Consider the following 12,275-nt stretch of genomic DNA (forward strand, 5'->3'; position numbering starts at 1 on the left):
GGCGTTTGTGTTGTCCACTTCTCTTGTGTCTGTGTCTGCACGCCGATCTGCTTTTTTTTTTTTTGCACCGATCTTGCTTTCCAATAAAAAAAATAAAAAAAAAGATCAGTGCAAGCAAGTATACCACAGAGCTAGCGATCGGCACGAAGCTCCGAACCTAGTTACGCTCCGTCAGTTACGCTCGAAAACCAGTCACCAGCTGCCTAAATGGCTCTACAAATAATCAACTGTTGCGGGAGCGTTTGGGCAGCCTTATTTACAAATATTCAGCTGTAGCAGTAGCGTTCGGACGTCGTAAGGCATAGGCGCGAACTTGTTAGCTTGTCTTTTCGTGCCGCATTGAACGTGCCGTTCATGTAAGCTATAACTACCACATCGTAAAAGCGTAATCTTTATGCTTTCGTGAACAATGTCAACGATTAGCATTCTGCGAACCAATGTTGCTCCAGAAGAGCTACAAACTTTCATTGGAGGAGTCACAGGCTTGCCGATCCGCAGCTTCACCGCCGACTTCGTTTTAAGATGCGCGTCCAGCGGAAACAAATCAAGGCTTATCTCATCCTTCACCGCTCGGTTGGTGCACTGAGGTACGCAACACTTTTTTTTTTCTCCCATGGCGTATGCAGAAGCTGTTAAGAAAACAGAACGCGCCCGCGCATAGAGATCCACACGGTAACACTGTGCCATTGACTGAGCGGATACTCTTTGAAATATTTCTCTCGCTGGCTACTACTCGGCGCGACCGTCTGTGTGCATTGGAAAACAGGGATGCAGACGAAATCAGCACTGGGAACATACCGAACTTTCAAGCAAGAAATTGTCAAAGAAAATATCTACGATAATTCTAGGGGAAGCTCTTTGTTGTTTGAAGCCAGGACGGGAGTATTGCGGACTAAGATGTACCGAGTCAAGTACCAAGGTATGACACGTTGTGCTGTGCGTGTGGAGAAGAAGAGGAAACGGCTGAACACCTCATACTTTTCTGTAAAGGGCTTAACCCTACAGTGCAAGGCAACGGGGCAGATTTTTTCAAAGCATTGGGGTTTAGGGTCAGTGAAGGCAAAATAGACTTTAAGCTGGTAGAAATAACCAAACAGAGGTTATCTGATTGGTGGATAAAATCAAGGCAGGGGTGAAATTTCACCCACCACAAAGTACAAAATATGTTAATAGTCATGGCTAGGTGGCGTATGCCACCGCCCGGTTTAAAGGGTTCAGCCTCATCCATCTATCCATCCATCCATCCATCCATCCATCCATCCATCCATCCATCCATCCATCCATCCATCCATCCATCCATCCATCCATCCATCCATCCATCCATCTATCCATCCATCGCGATATGCAAAGGCTTACTGGTCGGATTTCAGCTGTTCAAATGGCGCTGTCTGATGGTGGACCGCAATAACGCCGTGCCAATATTATGGCCTCCGAGATCTATGCGTGCGACGAACCGGACAAATTTCAGAGGCCTGCCGTTGATGATGGGCAGAGCTAGAGTGAACTAGAGCGTGCGTCTAAATGTCGTACAAAAATCCCTCACGTGACCAGATCCTAGGCACCTAGGGACACGATCATTTAGGGACTTTTGAGAAGGCGCGATGGTGGCGCCAAGTGACGACGGCATGGGATGGCGTGTTCGTTCTCGGCATGATCGTTCTCTGGCCCGCGCCGACCGCGCGTTGTTCAACATTGCGTGTGTGATTGTGCTTGCGTTGCTTGTGTATTGGTTGTAGGTACTGTGTTACTTGGCGGAAAGCCGTGAGTAGTGCTTGTGTGGCAGTGCGGCTTTGTCCTCGGTGAGCTCTGGCAATACAGAACCTGCGTTGTGTGATCCGTGTTCCTTGACAATGCGGAGGTGGTGACGATTGAAATGTCCAAGTGGCGTAGCGCCTCGGCAGCGCAGTTCAGCGAACCGCGATGTGGCGTCGCCGTGTCCGCCTTTGCATAACGGACGTCGAGGGACGTGCTGCTCTCTACAAGTCACAAAAATGTGACTGCGTCGACCGCCCACGGTTCAGCGCTGAATGTGTGGTTTGAGTAATGTGCTTGAAACGAGCGGTGCAGCTGTGGTGCCCTAATTTCGCACAATTGAGACGCGTGCTTTTGTGCAAAAAGGGCAACAAATCGTATCTTAACCCGCTGAGGCGATGCTACAATGTCAACAATGCCGTGCATGTTTATTATGATGGTAGTCTCTACAGCAAGCAAGCGTGCACTGCAGCTATGCTGTGAATATAGCCTCAACTCGAATGTGGTGTTTGCAGAACCCTTATGTTTGTTTCGGCTTTATGTTGTTAGGATTATCACTCACTGCTCACATGAGACATGGGAGTCCATCGTGTGGGTTGGGGCTCAGCACGAATGTGTGGTGAGGGGGTGTGGAGTTGGTGGCTGTGTCAGGTGCCTCACTGAATTTTGTCATTGGAATAAGCTCAATGTAGAAGGACACACCCTATACCTGATGGCTCACTTTCACGGATATTGCCCTTTTTTTCCCTTGAAATTTCCAGCCTCAGGACGCGCCTCACATTATATTCGGGTTCGTGACACATATAATCACAATAAATTTTTCTTTAGTAGAGACCAAAAGCCGTGCGTTGCATCATATTTGTGGTCGTGTTACTTACATGCAAATCCAGTACTTTCAGTGTCCACTGACTGAGGGGTGCAGGACTTTGGCAGTGGTAGCAGCACCAAAGCAGCTGCCCAAATGGTATACCCTATAGTGTTAGATTTCTTGTGCACATGGGTGTACTGTGAAAACACGTTAAAGGAATTAAACAGTTGCTGCAGCATCACGTCTGGATCTGTGGATCACTGAGTGGTTGTTTGATCACATGTCTGAATTTCTGTTGTCACTCAGCAGTTCTTTGATCATTAGCTTAGGCTGCCTGTTTTCTACATATTACAGCAATGGCGTCAGAGTAGCTGCAAAAATGGGATTTTGCTGTACAATCGCAGGTTGGTTGCTTTTCTGACTGTTACATTGCACTATTTGCTGCAACTGCCGCCAAATGTTGCTTTACCATGTCTGGTGAATGCCTTTAACGTGAACCACATTTGGATGATGCTTGTAAAAGTATAACATACTCCTTGTATGTAAAGAAAACTTTCACACCGGTAGGTGTGGTGGAGTCACTGATGAAATAGAAGTTGAAAAATGAAAGTTCTCGCAAAATCTGGAAGTGTTCATGGCGCTTGCCATCAAAAATGTGTAACAGTCCAAGCAAACATGAAGATAACCTACCTATCCTGAAGAATATGAAAGTGATGCTTCAAGTTGTCAACTTAAAGCTTGATATACTGGTGCCGATCAAGGAAAGAGTTGAGATTATATAGAAGGATTAAGTGCAATTCATGTTTAATCAGCTTGGCAGTCTTGTCAAAACGACCAAATAAAATTGTGACTTTTAAGAGATTGCCATGATAATGTGACGAGGTTGCTGGCATTATTTGGTGCTTGGGAAACAAAGCATCACAGGTATGTGGTTATTGAGCTTCTCAAAAAAAAGAAATTAGGTGTGCCACTAAAGATATCTAATGAATTGAACACACAAACCACTGAAAGAAGTTGAGTGTGCAAAGGCAAATGACTACAGCTATATTTGCACAGTAATAGAAAAGTTGTAATCGGGCTGATGGTGCACAGGTGATGGATGTATATTGCATGTTCGAGGGCTTCATTTTTCATGAGCTACTCATTTTTGTTTTCCTGTTTTGTTTCCATGTGCCTTAGCGAGTGGAATGCCTGACTGCAGACTCCCGTCATTAGGTACAATTAATGAAAAATAAAGTAAATTTTTCTATGGAACTTTTTTTGTAACTTGTTTAGTTGCAAATGACGCAGTTGTCCCTACTCTGCACTGAATGGTGAAGGGGAGGGGGGTGAGTGCATGCAGGCATCATATTTACTAGAGCTTTGGGGCGCCCTCACCATGGCTGCTCACATACCCATTTTTCTGGCTGTAACAACCTAGAGTCAGTGCACAGGGGTTTTTAACGTTCCAGGATTAAGTAAACTTGATGTCACTATGCACAAAATTTAGATTATGACAGCCCAAGATGGCAACTGCCATGAATTTAATATAAAATTGCCTGTAAGCATGCATTGCGCAATTGAATGCTTGTGAATTCTGTAATGCCACTTTCATGAAATTGACTGGCATGGTTTGCTTGAAACTGAAAACATGTTCGATCCTCAGTTTTGGCAGACTCACTTCACTATAACATATTTGATAATGCAGGTGCAGATTGTGAAGGAATTGAAGCGGCTGTCACTCTTGGTGAGAATCAGTCATGCTCATTAGAAATTATAGCTAAGGCTATATATACATTACTTCAGTTGAGATCGACTAATGTTGAGATAGAAGCTCAGCTGTGGCACATAGGTACAGGCGAATAAATTTAGAAAAATTCTGGCACAACCCATTTCACGATGATGCCGATGCTAATACGATAGCATTGAAACAATGTAGAGACATTGTATTGCCACCACAGAGATCAGTCATGTATGAGCCGGGCTCCTCTCTCACGAGTCCCTCTGGACATGCTACGCCTGTTAGCAGGGTTGCCGCTAAGTCGGTGCTTGACATTCGATTCGAATCTGCCCAGCACCTAAGAAATTTTTTTTTGTCATTGATGAGCGGCCCGGCCCATACCTCGTGACCTATTTTTGTTTCAAACTGGGTGTCCTCAGCACAAAAGCCCCAGTGCTCTACCCCTTATACCATGGATTACCCAGTGACCCAAGTTTACGGAAAAATGGATAAAGACCCGGACAGACAGGAAGATAGGATATTCCACACTTTTCAGGGTCTAAGAACGATAATTCTAGGCAATATACACAACTGGCCTGTTATGGATACGTTGCCGGCATTGCAGGAGAACAATTTACAATTTAGAGCTTCTATTGGTAAAACCACAACAATATACACAATTTTGATTTGACAAGAAACAGTAGTGCCATGTGGTTTATGTATTCATCTACGTCACAGGTTCCAGAAGGAGTGTTGCGTGGAGGGGGGGGGGGGGGGGCATCGCATAACAAAGGAGCGAAAAAGTTATACAACGTTAGAAATATAAACAGCGACACAAGATCAACGCGATAAATTGAAAAGAACAGAAATTATAAAATCGTGAAGTAAAGCTGGGTTATACAGTGAATAGTACGATTGCATAATTACATAATAAAAGTTACATACACCAGAAATAAAAAACACTTGAACACTACCCAAACATACTGATTTTTTTGTCTGAAGGTTACAGTATTGTTAATGTCAGCAATGTTATCGAGAAGACCGTTCCAATGCCTAATGGCACGTGGCAAAGCAGACAAGTCAGAGGCATTAGTTCGACCAAAAATGTGCTGGACGCTAAGGCGATTGTGCAAGCACCTAGATGTGTGGGATGGACAAACAAGAGGCAAGGTGGACGACTGCTCACTATGAATGATTTTATGTAGCAGACAAAGCGACACTACATTCTGGCATGATTCTAAGGATGGAAGTGACAATGACAACATAATGTTAGATACGCTCAAATATTGGTTGCAATCCCTGGCGATTAAACGTGCAGCACAGTTTTGGCTATACTCAAGAATGCGGATTAGATATGCCTGGTGAGGTGACCAAATTGAACCTGCCAATTCTAGTTGGGGCAAGAATAATGTTTGATATGCAAGCTTTCTTGTGAAGGAAGGAGCAGCATGAAGGTTGCATTTTTGAAGATTGATGATCAAAGCACTTGTGTATATGGAGGTTAATCGATAGTACATACAACACTGCCACAGTGCAGTCAAGACATTGCAGTAGTCAAAAAAATTCAGAGCACTTATCAAACAAGGTCATGTATGCAAACAGCAACACAACACACATGGAGATGAGATGCAGTCCAACAATGCCCTTGTAGCCTACAATGTGTGGTTACTCAATATTTAGAAGCAACGGCACTACCACTAGGGCAACTAGAAGTGTTGTGCACGGGTGACGAGTTGACCGTAGTAGCAGCAGAAGGCACAGGCTGTGAACTTGCGGGGCGATCAGCTGTTGCAACAACAATGAACTGTAGACTGCCTAGGTCAAAGGGAACACAGTACGTTGGCCTGTTGGCTCTTCAATGATGTTGCGTAAGGGCCTATAATTTGTGCAGAAAGCATGTGGCCATCCATGGCTCAATCACAGTTGTATGGTTGTGGGTGCCGATATTGCTCTTAAATTTTCCAAAAATGCGGGCATGACCAACTTAGTCGTCTGCAGTTTCACTTTTCTGTCACCACCAAAGAACGCTGCCAATGGTGCAGTATTTTGGTAGGCTTATTTTTAAAAGCACCTCAAAAGAACATTGCCAAGAATTTCTCATCAAATTGACAAAACACAAAGAACAAACCAGCTTAGCTAGCCTCCCCATTTTGCAAACAGAATAGCAGCTCACTTTGAAGAAAATGGGCCCATATTGTCATCATGCTTACTGAGGGCATGCAAAGCGTGGAATGCCAGATTGGGAGCAGTACTGGGGCACTCCTGACAATCTTCTCATGGTAGACATCGTCTTATAACACATGCTAGGCATGTATATATGCTACATGTTTTTAATGTGAGAAAAACTGCAAAGCTGGCCGGCAGCATATCGCAGCACATTCGCCATCGGCGTCTGTCAAGCAAGGACTGGTTACGTAAATATTATTGCGTCGACGCTACCGAATAGGGCGGGCACAGAGGCGCCGCTCCAGGGCGCCGGTTCGCGAACTGGCCGTTGCCAAGACGCCGACGTGAATTGGATATTTCGAGCGTCTGCACAGCACGGATTTCACGGCGGTCTGCCACCACAGCTGCACCACTCTTTTCAAGCACAGTGAACAAAGTGAGGCCTCATGGCGTTCTGCCACCACAGCTGCGCCATTCGTTTCACGCACAGTACTTGAACCACACATTCAGCGCTGAACCGTGGGCGGTCGACGCAGTCACATTTTTATGACTTGTAGAGAGCATCACATCCCTCGACGTCCGTTATGCAAAGGCGGACGCGGTTCACTGAACTGCACTGCCGAGGCACTACGCCACTTCGACATTTCAATCGTCACCACCTCCGCATTGTCAAGGAACACGGATCACACAACGCAGGTTCTGTATTGCCAGAGCTCACCGAGGCCAAAGCCGCACTGCCACACAAGCACTACTCACGGCTTTCCGCCAAGTAACACAGTACCTACATCCAATACACTAGCAACGCAAGCACAATCACACACGCAATGTTGAACAACGCGCGGTCGGCGCGGGCCAGAGAACGATCATGCCGAGAACGAACACGCCATCCCATGCCGTCGTCACTTGGCGCCACCATCGCGCCTTCTCAAAAGTCCCTAAATGATCGTGTCCCTAGGTGCCTAGGATCTGGTCACGTGAGGGATTTTTGTACGACATTTAGACGCACGCTGAACTAGATGGGGGTAGTGGGTCGAGGGAGAGCGGACAGGGGCAGCGCCGGCGAGGCGAAACACACGGAAATATTCGCGCGCCGTGTGGTGGCGCCACTGCGCCTTTCACCTGAAGCCGCATCCCCGCCGCGCCTTTATTCTATGGCCGCGCGCGTTCGGACCCGCAAACACAGGCCCCGACGTGTTTACCGATTGTAGTTGAACGTGCGTGGTTTTGTTGGTGGCGGGTGCATGTTGAGTTGGCTGATTTACTGAATTATGAGATAGGGAGACTTCGGCGAAAGAACTATTGCTTTGCGCCTGGTTGTAAGACTGGGTACGTCAGAGTGAAAGATGCCCCGAAGTTGTCTCTGTTCAGTGTCCCCGAGGATGAAGAAATGCGCCTGACATGGGAGCGGAATCTACACCGCAAAGACAAGCCGCTGTATGCCACTGACGCCGTATGCGAGCTTCATTTTGAAGGAAAGTATGTACTGAGAGATTACGTACACGTGATAGAAGGCAAAGAGGTACGTACACCACGCGGAAACTCTCTCTCTCGACAGACGCCGTGCCCACGAGTCTGCCTAATCTCCCCATGTACCTTTCGAAAAATTCATCGCGCGAACGGCCCACAAGGAAAAGGGCTGCCTTACATCTCCATGGCGACCAGACAAAAAGGCGGTGCCAGCTGCAAGAGGACGACCTGCAGACCAGTGAAACTGTGGACATAGGTGACGGCGCTGAAAATCGCGCCTTTGTGCTGAGTGAAATTCCCAAACTCCACGGCGACAGGGCTGAGAGTCACTCAACAACATGGCAAGGAGTGTGGACGGTGCAAATGGTACCCCTGATATCATAAATGCACTTCTCAGCGTGAACGACAAAACTCCCAACATTTCTCTAAACAGTGTTGATGAGCTGCTCGCCCAAGGGAGGTTAGAAGAAGCTGAAGAGTCTCTAGCCATAGTAGAAGCTCCCCGTGCTAGCCACTCATCATTAGTATTGGAGAGGAGTGACTCGCGGCTAGTATATTACGTAGCTGGCAACGTAGCAAGAACGTGCGTCCTAAAACTTAACTGTTGTTTATGTGAGCGCATCCTCCACGTCAGGCGAACAGAAGCCACACCTGTTAGCCTCAGAGTACACTGAGCAGTGTGATTGGGGTGGACTTTTGTATCCGTCGCAAGATTTGTACTCATTTATTGAAGCTCTTGAGAACATATTCACAGAATGCTTCAGCATTTTAGAACAGCATCTGCGATCTTGTGGCTCTTGTAAAGAGTAAGTTCTTCTGCTCAAATGGTGTTGGATGCGACGCTCGCAAGGAAGAAGCATGAGAATTGTTTCTTTCTATGTCCTCGCGCTACTCCACTTCTTAGTCAAAGGTATTGACAGCTCGAGGGAAGCGCAAAGCCACGGAGAGCTAAGCACCTTAAGCTGAGCAGGACGACCTAGGGGCCTGATTTTGTTTTGACGCTGCTTTTGTGATCTGAGCGTTAGTCCTGAATAAAATGGTTTCATACCTTCCTTCAGAGCATCTCTCGCTCTCTCTTTTTCTTATTTGTTGCAATCACGACGCCAGAAACGCGCCCCGGCAGTCCCCTTTCGATTTACTGGTACACCCGCGGATTTGTACCTAAAATCCCATGGCTGAGAGCTTTTGAGACAAAAATATTTATTTACACAAAGGTGGTTGCTTGGGCTAGTTTGTAATCCATGGTAAAAAAACGATACCCAGCACGAAGGACAGGAACTCAGAGAGACGAAACGCACTGCGCTGCGTGTGTGTCGTCTCTCAGCCCTTCTCAACCGCACTGTACATTGTTTTTTACTGTTTATTCACTATAGACAACACTATAGAAATATATTTATTCTCCTTTTGCTGACGTTGTGAGCAATGTAAGCATTCAGGAGTCAAGCATGAACTTCAGATCTATCGTACCCTTCCGATGAGTCCGCGGCGAATAAGCGCGCACTGCCGGGCGGTTCAGGTGAAAGGCGCGTCAGCGCCGCCTGCCGGTTTCCGTGCAAACGACCTCGGCTCCCGGATCGCCCTCGTCCCACTACCCCTATCTAGTTCACTATAGGCAGAGCGAACGCCTCCTAGATAGCAGGCCTGTGCACTTTGCTTTAAGGGTCATGCTACTTGGACCGAAATTTCCACTGTCAAACCCGGCGTGACGAAAGCGGTGACGTCAAAATTACTGCGGCTTACTCGAGAGCACCCGTAGCATGACGTCATGGACCGAAGTACACAAGCCTTGTGCCATCTAGGAGGCGTTGGCGGGGCACGACGAGCGTAATTCCGCGCCTGCTGTAGCAGAATAATAAAAAAAAAAAATGGGGGAAAAACCGCGAGGGCGTGGAAGGGCATCGAAGTGTTCGATCGCCGATAACGGCGCTCATGCAAGGCACATTCAAAAACTCTTAATGCGTAAGCATTCCTTGGCGAGTACACCAGCAAAATATGTGCCTCATGTGACGCCTTATATCTGCAAGATAAATGCATACGTGGTCAAGTTAACATATGTAATCGTTATAATACTGTAAAAGTACATGATTGGTAGCGACAGAAAAAAAGAAAACTCCTTACCAGGATTCGAACCATGGATCGCAGCGTGATGCCTGTACGTGTGAGCCACATTGATTGGTAGCATTAAAAAAAAAAAAAAAAGTGGTTATGTCAACGTCACCGCGTCAAGGTCGTAACAAAAAGGAAAATAAACAGGCGTAATCGTTGCAATAATGTAATAGTAGATGATTGGTAGTGTCTGAAAAAAAAAAAAAAAGCTGGTGACGTCGCCGCGTCAAGGTCGCAACAAAAAAAGGAAAATAAATAAATGGAAATAATTCACCGACGATTACGATGATCCCTAATGCAAAATTTGAGCGCAGCTCTTCAGGTGTTTTGAATTCCAGTGGTTGCGTCGCTCACTGTTCAGAAAGAAAGCGTATCGCGCAGAGCGCATTCTCTAGCGGCAGTGGCGCTAGGCGCTATAGTGCGGCGCGGGTGAAGTAGCGTTTGCGCAGTTGATCCGAAGCCCACGCCAACGCTTTGTTTCCATATATGGTACCGGTGGCTACGCTCGCCGCATGTCTTAACATTGACGTCATCGGCGCACTAGGGCACACCAAAATCCCTATATAAGAAAAGTACCGCCATCCTTTGATAAACGCCGCTTCTCTCTCTCCTGTATCTCCGATTGGACAATGATAGCGCGCGCTTTTCACTTTATATTTTCTTTTTTTCCGCCTCAGAGCCATGTTGAAAGTCCCCTGCGCAGCCGCAGTCGCCGGCGGCGGCGCGCGCCCGGCCTGAAAGCTTCAACGTGGACTTTCTGGTGCGCCACCGTCGACTTCGCTTTCGCAAGCAAAAAGTAAAGAAAAAATTAAGCGCTTCAGGAGAGGAGGCGGCGGAGGAAAGAGTAGATGGCGGTACTTTTCTTATCTAGGGACTTCAGGGCACACGCCACTATGGCGCCATCTCGTAGTCTCGTGCGGCACTCAGCTTTCCGCCTCACCCTTTCGCCATACCCTCCTCTGCTCTCCGCCTCATGGTTTCAATGTAGCCTCCTCCTCCTCCGCTTTCCTCCCTCGCGCCCTTTCGCTATTGCAGTCTTTCATCCACCGCTGCGTTCCGCGTTCGCTCTTTCATCCTTCGCTGTGCTCATTTCGGTTACGCCGACGCTCAACGCAGGATCGGGCGCTTAGGAGCTGCGCTCCTAAAAAAAAATAAGCTGTGGTGTGGCTAAAACAAAAAACGGTTGTGACAGTGTTTCGGCTCAGTTGATATGATATACCTGCAAAATAAATGCATAATTGGTCAAGTTAACACGTGATCGTTATAATAGTGTAATGGTAGATGATTGGTAGCGATGGGTAGACATGCATAAGCTAGCTAAATAAGTAAGCAAAAGTGAAGTAGCAGCTGAGCCAAACAATGTTTACGTATTAATAGACAATTCTCAATTTCTGTAGCATTTTGCGTTCTAAAATATTCGCGAGGAGATACTGCATCTATACTAGGCACATTTGTGCATCCCCACACAAATATTTCACGCCTTTTAAAAAAATCTTGCGAGGCCTTTAACACTTTACCCAATGGTTAGTGGATCTAATGCGCAGCGTATGTCCGAGTACGAGCACAAGTATCCCAACGAACAAGAGGAAGGGCCAGAAAAGTCCAGGTTCGATTCCCTGCATGCCTAAGATCCCTGTGCATCATTGGTAGAGCTTATAAGTTTGCTTGAAAGCTCTGCCTGCAGATGCAAGCCCAGCTGTTGCTGACATCATGAGAGTGGTTTGTTGGGCTTGGTACGTGGTTATACTAGGAGAATGCCAGCAAACTTGAAAACGGAGAAGCATTGAGAGGCAGACATAGACAAAGCGACAGGAAAGTGGCCGGATGACAGGATGGCGGCCCGCCAAATGGAAGGTGGCCAGCCACCTTCCTGTTGCTTTGTCTACGTATGTCTGTCTCTCTTTTCCCTTTTTCAAGTTTGCTAGCATTCTCCTAGTGATGCTGACATGCACAGGTGAAACATAGCTAAGGGAACGCGGCTGCATGTTGTGGGAATCCTCGGATCCCATAACCGCCGCACGGGCAGCGAACGTCGCGTCAAGCGCATGCGTGCCAGGGAGAGTTGGGAGAGAGGAAACTTTCCTTCCGCAGGCGGCGCGCGGGAATCGCAAGCGCTATCAGCGCCACCGGGTGGGTCACGTGAGATCCCGCTGATATCGCCCGGGCATTCTGTGGCCCGGGTCTCTTTTTGGTCCCCAGCAAGCGGCGATGGCGGAAGTCCCCGCCGCCGCTCCCGTATTCCCGCACGTGGTTAGTCAACCGCGTTCTTGCCGCGGC

Source organism: Dermacentor silvarum, chromosome 11 (assembly GCF_013339745.2).
Source record: "Dermacentor silvarum isolate Dsil-2018 chromosome 11, BIME_Dsil_1.4, whole genome shotgun sequence".
NCBI lineage: Eukaryota > Metazoa > Arthropoda > Arachnida > Ixodida > Ixodidae > Dermacentor > Dermacentor silvarum.